Source organism: Zingiber officinale, chromosome 6B, assembly GCF_018446385.1.
Source record: "Zingiber officinale cultivar Zhangliang chromosome 6B, Zo_v1.1, whole genome shotgun sequence".
NCBI lineage: Eukaryota > Viridiplantae > Streptophyta > Magnoliopsida > Zingiberales > Zingiberaceae > Zingiber > Zingiber officinale.
This window is the reverse complement of record NC_055996.1, coordinates 52,914,721-52,924,551: the sequence shown is the minus strand read 5'-3', so window position 1 is coordinate 52,924,551 and position 9,831 is coordinate 52,914,721.

Sequence of the window (9,831 nt, the reverse complement as noted above, 5' to 3'; positions counted from 1 at the left end):
TTTTGCTCCTGCACAATGGTAATGTTCTATTTGTCGAAATCCTCTAGGGTTATGGTGATGGCAGTAAATTTTTTGGCGTCGTCCATCTTCATGTTCTAGATTAGATGAAGAGATTCCCATAGACGACATCAAATTTGATCCCATTTAGAAGTGGTGAGCAATGGAATATTGGTGAGTTGGCTAGAATGCAGACCAAATCACCATGACCCAGAGGGACAAGGGGAGTGAACTGTCTTCTAGGTTGACTAGATTGTTGGACCTCCAAGAAAGAGCCAGGAACAAGGGACTGAAGGTGCTAGAAAGTCTTGCCTCAATGGTATCTGTAAGGCTACTAGAAGATAAGAAAAGATAGACGTAGCATTAGAGGGAGTTCGGGTTGCCCTAGCCTTCTACTTCGATGCTCAAGTTAGTCTCCGGTGAAGCATATGAAGCAGATAAATAATATTGTAATAAAGTACATAAAAATTGAATGTAAAAGCATATCAGACCCACAAGAACAGGCTGGAGACGTTGGCATGGAACCGGAGGCAGTATAAAGCTAGAGGCGGCGACATTGAGACAGAGGTAGCGACATGAAGCTAAAGGAAGCATGAAACTTGGGGGCCATAGGGATCTACTGACCGGAACATAACAACGGCTTATAGGCTGGAACATAACAGTGGCTCGCAGGCCAGAACACAACAGTGCTTGAAGGTAGGAAGCGTACAACACCAAGGGATCTACATCAGATCAGTGTTGAAAGTGTACGACAGAGTGCATGAGGGGTTATGATGGAGTCGACAATGACCATAAGCTAGGAGGTGATGGCAAAGGACGACCAAGGTGGCCAGGGAGCAGATTCAGCGACTAGGATATATATTTAGTGGCAGCCGGCAGCTAGGGCACAAATTTGGTGATAGGGGTTGTCGGCGAGAGAGGGGGCAACGCATGGGCAACCAACAAGAGGGGAGGAGGCACAATAGTTGTGGACAACGAAGAGGAGATCACTGGTGGCTGATTGCAGACGACGGAGAGAAGGGTGCCGGTGGCCAACCGCTAATGGTGGAGAGGTAGCCGGTGGGTGACTGTGGATGCCGAAAAGGAGGGAGAGGGGTGTGATGCATGGACTGCTAATGCGCCTTTGAGGAGGTGATGCTAGAGGCTACGTGGTCTAGTAGATGGCGAAGGCGGCGAGAGGGGGACGACTGCAATGTGCGACGAAGTGATGGGGGAGGGTGGCATTGGCGTCAGCCTCCAAAGGCCTGTCCGACAGTGGGGGCTATTGCTCGGGTGAGGGGAGGCAATGATGAGGTCTCCGGTGAAGTAGCATCGGTTGGTGAGCGATGTGAGGGGAGGGGGGGGGGGTGCACTATGGGGCGATAGAGGCAACATGCGTGAGGTGGAGAAAACGAAGAAGAAAGCCTTCTTGAGGGAGAGGGGTGGCATCGATCACGGAGGCGACCGATGTCAGAGGCGGCTTGCGAAGGGATGATCAATGGTGAGGGTGATTGTCCACAGAAGTAGATGGTAAGAGGGAGGAAATCAGCGTGATCGTGCAGTGGAAAAAATGAAGAAAAGCCCCCTTGTCCTCCAATCGATAGGTTCTTCTGCATTAGCCTATAGGTTTATCTAGGCTATCAACAATGTTTGTGTGATAGACTTATCCAATACCCAGGAAGATAGTGAACTGGTCATCTTGGCTAACTTGTCTGCCTTTTGATTGTCTACTCGTGCAATTTTGCAAAGAGGTAACCTTAAAAAATTTAGCCTTCAATTTTTCATAGGCTTGTTTGTATATTCTAAGCTGCTCACTATTGATTTCAAAGTTTTCTACCAACTGCTGGGCGACCAACTATGAGTCAGAGTGGATAATGACTTGGTTTACTGACACATATTTGGTTGCTTGGAGTCCGGCAAACAAAGTTTCATATTTTGCTTGATTATTGGACATTTTGAAGTTTAGTCAGATAGACAACTGCATTATATCTTTTTGTGAGGATATTAATAAGATTCCTACCTCACTTCCTTGCCGAGTCGAGGACCCATCTATATAAAATTTTCAAGTGCTCTATGACTCAGGATTATAAACTTTTGTGAGAAAATCGGCTAAAACTTGGGCTTTAATAGTTATGCAGGGCTGGTACTGTATATCATACTCATTTGTTTCTGTAGTCCACTTGATAAACCATCCTGATGCTTCTAGGTTGACCAACACTCTTCCTTATATGCATAGAATATATCAATTTTTATGCATACTTTAACACACATTCACTTTCTTTTCTTGCTTATGTTCGATGTATTTTCACCCCTATTTGTCATATTTTTAGCATTATTACACTCTTTATCAGAGATATGTTCTTGTTTAGTTTTTTGTCAACAGGATGTATTTTTGTAGCAAAAATGGTGTGAAATGCGCTTCAAAGTGATAAAAGAAATGGAGCAGAGTTTTGGCTGTGGGAAACCATACGGCCGTGCCCCATCTCTCGTGGCCAAGCAACACATGGCCATGTCAAAAGGCATGGTCATGCCATTCATTCAGAGAAGAAGAAGCACATGGTCGTGCCAATATTCCAGAGAGGAGGAAGAACCTGGTGCCAAAGGGCACGACCATTGTTAGGATGTATACTAAAAGCCTAGCTTTTTGTATGAACATTTATTTTGAAATGAGAATCGCATTGATCAAATGTCTACATTTAGTTAAATGTAGTTGTCTATTTAATTTATATTGTAGATAACATGGTGTGTGGTGTCACACAGAAGATAATGTTATCAGTTCCTTATAAATTATAAATAGTAGCTCACAACCAAGATGGATTGGAACAAACCATTGGAATGGTTGTAGTGTAATTTGGCATTAGTTTATCTTGACTATAAAATTACACTAGTACACTATGTGTGTATTGAGTAGGACCATTTGAGGTTATTTCTTTTTATGCTGACTCCATAAAAGAACAAAACCTCTGTTATTATGGATGTGCGTACTCTTAATCCTGATATAATAACAAACACATATACTTAGTATTTATTTTTTTAATTTATCAAAGGGTGAGATTTATTCAGTTAAATCAATAGGCCCAATAAGTTGGGAAATAATATTATTTATATAGTGTGTTGTTGATTATAAAAGGAAACTGTGTCCTAGTAATCTAGATTGATGATGCCCCCTTGAGGAGCTCATAAGGATTATCAAGTAAACCCAATGTCACGCCCCGGAGGAGTCCCTGTCCGAAGAAATTTCGGCAGCATCTCCCCTGTACACGGACAATCTGAAACTTTCTACATATCCATATACCTCAGCCACATGCGGCTGGAATAATAACAGTAAATAAAACACAACCACACAAACATCCACGCAATTATATATAATCAAACAAAGCAGTAATACTCTGACTCGAAAACCACCCTACTCAACTACACTCGTAAAACACAAATCCGACAAACTTACCTCTTCTGCCGTCCAAGCAGGCATGTAGTAGAACAAATCTAAACCATACGAAAATCCATCGATCATAAGAGTCCATACAATATCCAGGTATCAAATAAAACCAAGTGTAAACATGGTCAAATAAGAAGCAAAACAAAACCAAAAGATCCATAAGTCTTCTGGGTCTTCAGGGGACCAGCAACTAGAACTCTCTCCTGACAGCATCATCCTGAAATATAACAACAATGGAGGCGGGGTGAGTCTAACACTCAGCAGGTACAATTGATATACAAAGTAAGGAAATAACACCTGACACTAATCATGCGTACAGTCTCCTGATATAATAAGGACAAAAATGCATCTGAAATAAACAGGAGAGAAACAGTACTAACCAGAACCTGGGTATAAGGACAAACAGTCCGAGTGGTATAGAAATCCTGTATGCATGTCAAACATGGGTATCCAAACAATATGCAGCATATAAATGCAGCAAACACAAACACAATCAATAAATGCATCATGCATATGATGCCAATGATGCGTCCTGGTCACCCTTGACGCCAGTCGATCATCTCACACAATAGTGAGGCCGAGTGGGTAGGGCTGTGACAACCGTGCATTCTGTGGTCACTGCTCCTGATGAGTGACCGACTGGACGGGATGTTGTCGGAGTACACCTATCCTCCTACCCCAAATCATAAATGGGGGAGCGCAATGCTCTCAACTCCCGGTACACGATGACGGGGAGGAATCCCTGCCGGATAACACGTTGTGTCACACTACCCATGAGCGGACCAACGGTGCCTAACAGAGTCTCTGCTGCAACACACTCTGCCTGAATCGACCACTAACCCATGAGTGGTGGTGTGTGCAGATCCATGTAACTGGCGATGTGCTCTACAATAATGGAGCGGACTATCGCACAACATGCAATCATGCAAATGGTGCATGACACTAACCACAAAATATCCTGACCTAATCCATGTGTATATAAAAGTGCACCATAGGTCAATGAATCAAATCAAATCAAAGGTACACAGAAGGTATAAAAAAAAATTAGGTCCTGAACATGGTGAAGCATGGTATATCACTACCCCTATAAGCATGTATCAACAGGTAAGGAATACATGAGATGCAAAATCAACAATCAATCAATCATGTAACAATTATTGGGTAGTGATTAACCGGAATAAATAAGAACATAATTAATGCAACTTGTTATATTCACTACTATGTATATCAAATGACATAAGTCAAAAGTACCCGCCTCCAATCGAAATGGTCCAGTCACTCCAAATCCGGACTTCGAGATACTCGTCTCGCGTCAAAGTCTTATGGCATCAAACATATCCGAATTTAGTTAATTACTATATGTATTCAGTAGCTAGATCAAATTCCTATTAAATCAAGAACCCTAATCAACTAATCCCAATTACGCAAACCAGGAGAGATTTACTAACACAAAATCCACGTTTAACCTCATCAATAAACTAACCAAATCCAATAATGAATCCACTCCAAAACTTACCCAAACTCAAGTAGGTGGACAGGGGTACAAGCCGGCCACAGAGGTTTTACAATTGCTTCCTCCCTGCTTCCACTTCCTCTTCTTCGGTGATGGTAGTACAGTACAAAATCTACTGCTGGTGGTAGTGAAACCGGCTGCCAGAGGATTGGAGAGGGAAAGACAGTGGTGTCGGCAGCAGATTATGATCACCAAGATGCTGGTCTCGGACTGCTTTGCCTCTATCCACAACCCAGAGAGATAACTAAAGCATAGAGAAAACAAAGCAAAGATTAGGGCAAGGGAGCATTCGAGAAGAATTGGCTGGGAAGATTCGAGATGAAGGTAGAGAGGAGAAAACCGGCACTGCTTGGCGTCGGCGGAGACGCTAGGGCACAGAGGTCGTCGGCAGAAGATGAAGAGAAGGGCGTGCGCGCTCGGGAAGGAAGAAGAAGGCGAAGCCCTTGGCTGGGAGGTTTTGTACGCGGAGAGGGAGAAGGAACCGCTCGGTTAGGGCTTGGGAGAAGGCGCCGCGAGGTTTTTAGGGCAAGGGTCGGGCTCGCGAGGGAAAAGAGAATTCGGCATCGAGGGAAACCGGAGATAAAGAAAGAAAAAAAAAAGGAAAAAGAAATAAAACTTTTCCTCTTTTAAACAGGGTAGCCTAAACAGGTTTTTCCCGGCCTCGTCTTTATCCCCATTAACTCGTCCGTACGAGCTCCGAAAAATTTCCGAAAAATTTCCAAAAATTCCAGAAAATTCCCTTATTAATATTCACCTATTTTCCGGTATTTTACATTCTCCCCCACTAATAAAAATTTAGTCCCCAAATTTCGTTATCTACCATCAGCAAGAACTAACAACAGCTATAGAGTATAAATGTTGAACGGTAAATAAATCACATACCTCAAGTGAAAAGATGTGGATATCGAGCTCGAATAGTATCCTCGAGCTCCCAAGTAGCCTCCTCATCTGAATGATGCTGCCATCCGACTTTAACCAGCCGGATAGTCTTGTTCTACAACTGACGCTCTTTCCAGTCGAGAATCCGTACCGGAACCTCCTCATATGTAATGTCAGGCTGAACTAAAACTGGAATATCTGCCAGCACAAGTGTCGGGTCATGTACGTATCTCCTCAACATCGATACATGGAATACATCGTGAACGCCTGCCAGGGACGGTGGTAGTGCCAGTCGGTAAGCTACCGCTCCGATCCTCTCCAAGATCTCGAAAGGGCCAATATACCGCGGAGCTAGCTTACCTCTGAGGCCAAATCTCTTCACCCCTTTTGTGGGTGAAACTCTCAGAAATACATGGTCACCAACAGAGAACTCTAGTGGTCTGCGTCTCCGATCAGCATAACTCTTCTGGCGATCCTGCGCCTCTGACATCCTCCGTCTGATAGTACGGACCAACTCTGCATCCTGCTGAACTCTATGAGGTCCCAACAACTGGGACTCTCTAACCTCATCCCAGAGGACGGGTGTCCGACAAGGTCTACCATACAACGCCTCAAACGGTGTCATCTGGATAGCTGAATGAAAGCTGTTGTTGTAAGCAAACTCTACCAACGGTAGATGGTCCTCCCAACTGCCTCCGAAATCCATAACACATGACCTTAGCAGGTCCTCTAAAGTCTGAATGGTCCGCTCTGACTGTCCATATGTCTGTGGATGGAAGGCTGTACTGAAACGGAGCTGTGTGCCCAAGGCCTGCTGTAGACTCTGCCAGAAACGTGAAGTGAACCGTGGATCTCTATCTGAAATGATATTTAACGGAACACCATGTAATCTGATAATCTCCCGACAATACAGATCTGCCATTCGATCCAGAGGATCAGTCCTCCGAATCGTTAAGAAGTGCGCGGATTTGGTTAATCGATCAACGATTACCCAAATAGCGTCATGGCCTCGTCGTGTCCTCGGAAACCCTACCACAAAGTCCATGGTAATGTGATCCCACTTCCACTCAGGAATAGGAATCCGCTGAAGTAATCTTGCAGGTCTCTGGTGCTCAGCCTTCACCTGTTGACAAACAAGACATCTAGCTACGAAATCCGCGATGTCTTTCTTCATGCCGTTCCACCAATAGGAACGCCTCAAGTCTCGATACATATGGGTCCCGCCTGGATGGATCGTAAATCGAGAACGGTGTGCCTCCTGAAGTAGCTCCTGTAAGACCGGATGAGACTGAGGTACGCATAATCTGCCTCGGAAGTATATAACACCCTCCTCGTCTCGTGTAAACTCGGTCTGCTGCCCGGAAGCTATCTGACTGCTAATGAACTGCAAATGCTGATCACCAGCCTGAGCCTCTCGAATCCTCGTCCTGATCGACGACTGAGCAACCATAGTAACAAGAATACCCTGCTCTGTCGGTCTCTGCTCCTCAAGGTCTAACTCAGAGAAACCCTGAATCAAATCCGTGACTGAAGTCCGGTGGCAAGCTAAAGTCCCTCTGGACTTCCTGCTGAGTGCATCGGCAACCACATTAGCTTTCCCCGGGTGGTAGCTAATGGTACAATCGTAGTCCTTCAGGAACTCCATCCATCTCCTCTGTCAGAGATTAAGCTCCTTCTGAGTGAAAATATATTTGAGACTCTTATGATGAGTGAGAATCTCAAATGTGATACCATATAAATGATGGCGCCAAAGCTTCAGAGCAAAGATGATGGCAGCTAATTCCAGGTCATGAACTGGGTAGTTCTTCTCATGCTCCTTCAGCTGACGAGAAGCATAAGAGACTACTCTGCCGTGCTACATCAGAACAGCACCCAAACCCTATAGAGAAGCGTCGGTGTAGAGTACAAATCCATCCTCTCCAGAAGGTAAAACCAAAACTGGAGCCGACACTAATCTCCGTTTCAGCTCGTGAAAGCTGGTCTCGCAATCCTCGGACCACATGAACTTCACGCCTTTCCTGGTAAGGCGTGTCAGCGACATAGCAATACGCGAGAAACCCTCGACAAAACGTCTGTAATATCCGGCCAATCCCAGAAAACTACGGATCTCCTGAACTGACTTCGGCTGCTCCCAACTGGTGACAGCCTCGATCTTCTGAGGATCAATCGAAATACCTCTGCTAGAAACCACGTGTCCTAAAAAACTGACTGAAGATAGCCAGAATGCACACTTGTTGAACTTCGCGTACAGCTGATGTCGTCGAAGAATCTCCAAAACAGTACGAAGATGCTGTGCATGCTCCTCCTCGGAACGAGAATAGACCAATATGTCATCAATGAAAATGATAACAAACTGATCCAGATACTCCAGAAAAATGCGGTTCATCAAGTCCATAAACACCGCTGGAGCATTGGTAAGCCCAAATGGCATTACCAAAAACTCATAATGACCGTATCTGGTACGGAAAGCTGTCTTCTGAATATCTGAGTCTCTGACTCTCAGCTGATGATATCCGAATCGCAGATCAATCTTAGAATACACTGATGTACCTCTGAGCTGATCAAACAAATCCTCGATCCGTGGTAAAGGATATTTATTTCTGACGGTCACTGTATTCAGCTGTCTGTAGTCAATATATAACCTCATAGTGCCGTCTTTTTTCTTGACAAATAATACCGGTGAACCCCATGGAGAAACACTAGGGCGAATGAATCCCCTGTCTAAAAGCTCCTGGAGTTGAACCTTCAGCTCGTTCAACTCTTTTGGTGCCATATGATACGGAGCTTTCGATGTCGGCGCGGTTCCCGGAATCAACTCAATAGTGAACTCCACTGGCCTTCTGGGAGGCAAACCAGGTAGCTCCTCTGGAAATACATCTGGGTACTCCTGGACTACAGGAACGTCGGAGAGCTGCGAACTACTGCTATCCTCAGTACTAATCAGAGATAATAGAAAACCATGATAGCCGTGAGACAGCAGCTTCTGCGCCTGAATCGCCGAAATAATCGAGATGGCGTCATCTCTGATGCCAGTGAAACTCCACGAGGGTTGGTTCGGAGGCCGGAAAGTGACCACCCTCGTCTGACAATCAACAGTGGCATGATATACTGATAGTAAATCCATGCCAAGTATGATATCAAACTCGACCATCTCCAATACTAGAAGATCTACCGTAAGTATCATGTTGCCAAAGTCTAACGGGCAACCTCTGATCTCCTGGGTGACGTCTAAAGTATCACCGGACGGTAGGGAGATGGTCAATCGCTACATTCTAAAAGTAGGTAATCTACCAATCTCCCGCATAAAAGTACGGGATATAAAAGAGTGCGAGCTACCAGTATCAATCAATATATTAGCGGAAAATGCATAAATGAAAATCATACCGCGGAAAATGGATCCGTCGGCTCGCTGCGCATCCTCTCTAGTAATCGCATGAACACGTCCAGTCTCTGCGGAGGAGGAGGTGGTAACGCTACCAGCGGCTGCTGCGACAGGGCAGAAGCCTGCCACTGAGGCGGTGCTGGATAATGTGCCAGAGGAGACTGAGAGGACGGTGACTAATACTGTGCCGATGACTATGACTGAGTCTGGTACTGGCCTAGAGGCTGAGGCTGCATCTGATACTGCCCCTGCGTCGGATAATAAGGTCCTGGAACAGAACTCTGGGGTGCTATGGAAGCACTGGAGTACTCCTGTCCAAGCATGCCAAATGCTGCTGCAGGTGAAGCTGTCCCCTGCTGACGATGTGAAGACTGGGCTTTCTGCCCTCCTCGATATACCCCTGACTGACTAGACTGTCCCCTCTGACCTGACCCTTCGAAAACCGTGTGCTGAGCCTTCAGCTGACAATCTCGGCTCTGGTGCCCAAGTAGTTTGCAATAAAAGCAAACTGGATGTCCCAGAGAGCAAGCTGAGGTAAGGTGATCTCTGGATCCACATCGGAAACAGTGAGTATCGCTGGAAGGTGGTTGCCGGTTCTGCTGAGAAAATCGGGAACCTCCTGAAGAAGACCGCCCTGACTTC